The sequence below is a fragment of the Arachis duranensis genome, chromosome 2, assembly GCF_000817695.3.
Source record: "Arachis duranensis cultivar V14167 chromosome 2, aradu.V14167.gnm2.J7QH, whole genome shotgun sequence".
Taxonomy (NCBI): Eukaryota; Viridiplantae; Streptophyta; class Magnoliopsida; order Fabales; family Fabaceae; genus Arachis; species Arachis duranensis.
This window is the reverse complement of record NC_029773.3, coordinates 17,737,105-17,739,563: the sequence shown is the minus strand read 5'-3', so window position 1 is coordinate 17,739,563 and position 2,459 is coordinate 17,737,105.

The following is a 2,459-nucleotide window of genomic DNA, read 5'->3' as shown; positions in this document are numbered from 1 at the left end:
TGGGCATTCAACGCCCAGCTGTTGCTTCTAGCTGGCGTTGAACACCAGGAACTCCTTTGTCATTGGGCGTTTTTCTGAACGCCTAGGACGCTATAAATCTGGCGTTAAACGCCCAGAAGGTGCTTCTTTCTGGCGTTCAACGCCCAGAAGATGCTTCCTTCTAGCGTTTAATGCCCAGATGGCTATCTCTACTGGCATTGAACGCCCAGTAGATGCTTCTTTTGGGCGTTGAACGCCCAAAGCAGCTCTTACTGGCTTTTTTGCACCAGTGAGCTTCTTTTTGCTGTTTTATTCCTCTGAATCCTTCTGTAACTCTGTAAACTAAAGCAGTTGCTATTTTACCTTGAAGATAATTGACATGAACCTGTAAAAATCAATTAATTAACAAATAAGTTTTGTAAATGGCTGGGTTGCCTCCCAACAAGCTCTTCTTTATTGTCTTTAGCTGGACTATTACTGAGCTTTAATCAAGTCTCAGTTTTGAGCATTCTTGCTCAAAATTGCTTTCAAGATAATGTTTGACTCTCTGTCCATTAACAATGAACTTTTTGTTAGAATCATTATCCTGAAGCTCTACGTAACCATATGGTGACACACTTGTAATCACATATGGTCTTCTCCACCGGGATTTCAATTTCATGGGGAATAATCAGAGCCTAGAATTAAATAGCAGAACTTTTTGCTTTGGCTCAAAGACTCTGGATGACAACTTCTTATCATGCCATCTTTTTGCTTTCTCTTTGTAAATTTTTGCATTTTAGAAAGCATTGAGTCTAAATTCCTCTAGTTCATTTAACTAGAGCAATCATTTTTCTCCAACTAACTTGGCATCAAGGTTTAGGAATCTGGTTGCCCAGTAGGCCTTATGTTCCAGTTCCACTGGTAAGTGACAGGCTTTTCCATACACAAGCTGGTATGGAGAAGTTCCTATAGGAGTCTTGAATGCTGTTCTGTATGCCCACAGAGCATCATCCAAGCTTCTTGCCCAATCCCTTCTACGGTTAATCACAGTCCATTCCAGGATTCTTTTAAGTTCTCTATTAGAGACTTTAGCTTGCCCATTTGTCTGTGGATGATATGGAATGGCCACCCTGTGGCTAACTCCATATTGAACCAAAGCAGAGTAAAGCTGTTTATTGCAGAAATGAGTGCCCCCATCACTGATTAGTACTCTAGGGATACCAAATCTGCTGAAGATGTGTTTCTGGAGGATTTCAGCACTGTCTTAGTATCATTGGTGGGTGTTACAATAGCTTCCACCCATTTGGATATGTAATCCACTGCCACCAGAATATAAGTGTTTGAGTATGGTGGAAAAGGCCCCATGAAGTCAATACCCCATACATCAAACAACTCAATCTCCAAGATCCCTTGTTGAGGCATGGCATAATTGTGAGGCAGATTACCAGATCTTTAGCAATTGTCACAGTTAAGTACAAACACTCGGGAGTCTTTATAGAGAGTAGGCCAGCAGAAGCCACATTGGAGGACTCTTGTGGCTGTTCGCTCACTTCCAAAATGTCCTCCATACTGTGATCCATGGCAGTGCTAGAGGATCTTCTGTGCTTCTTCTTTAGGCACACATCTACGGATTACTCCGTCTACACATCTCTTGAAGAGATAGGGTTCATCCCAAAGATAGTACTTTGCATCAGTGATCAATTTCTTTGATTGCTGCCTATTGTACTCTTTGGGTATGAATCTCACTGCCTTGTAGTTTGCAATGTCTGCAAACCATGGCACTTCCTGAATGGCAAAGAGTTGCTCATCCGAAAAGTTTTCAGAGATCTCAGTAAGAGGGAGGGACGCCCCTTTCTACTGGTTCTATTCGGGACAGGTGATCTGCTACCTAGTTCTCTGTCCCTTTTCTATCTCTTATTTCTATATCAAACTCTTGTAGAAGCAACACCCATCTGATGAGTCTGGGTTTTAAATCCTGCTTTGTGAGTAGATATTTAAGAGCAGCATGGTCAGTGTACACAATCACTTTTGATCCTACTAAATAAGATCTGAACTTGTCAATGGCGTAAACCACTACAAGTAATTCTTTTTCTGTGGTTGTGTAGTTCTTCTGTGCGTCATTTAAAACACGACTGACATAGTAAATGACGTGCAGAAGCTTGTCATGCCTTTGTCCCAACACTGCACCAATGGCATGGTCACTGGCATCACACATTAATTCAAATGGTAATGTCCAGTCTGGTGCAGAGATGACTGGTGCTGTGACCAGCTTTGCTTTCAGGGTCTCAAACGCCTACAGACACTCCTTATCAAAGATAAATGGTGTGTCAGTAGCTAGCAGATTACTCATAGGTTTGGTGATTTTTGAGAAATCTTTTATAAACCTCGTATAGAATCCTGCATGCCCTAGAAAGCTTCTGATTGCCTTAACATTGGCAGGTGGTGGTAATTTTTCAATTACCTCTACCTTAGCTTGATCCACCTCTATTCCCTTGTTC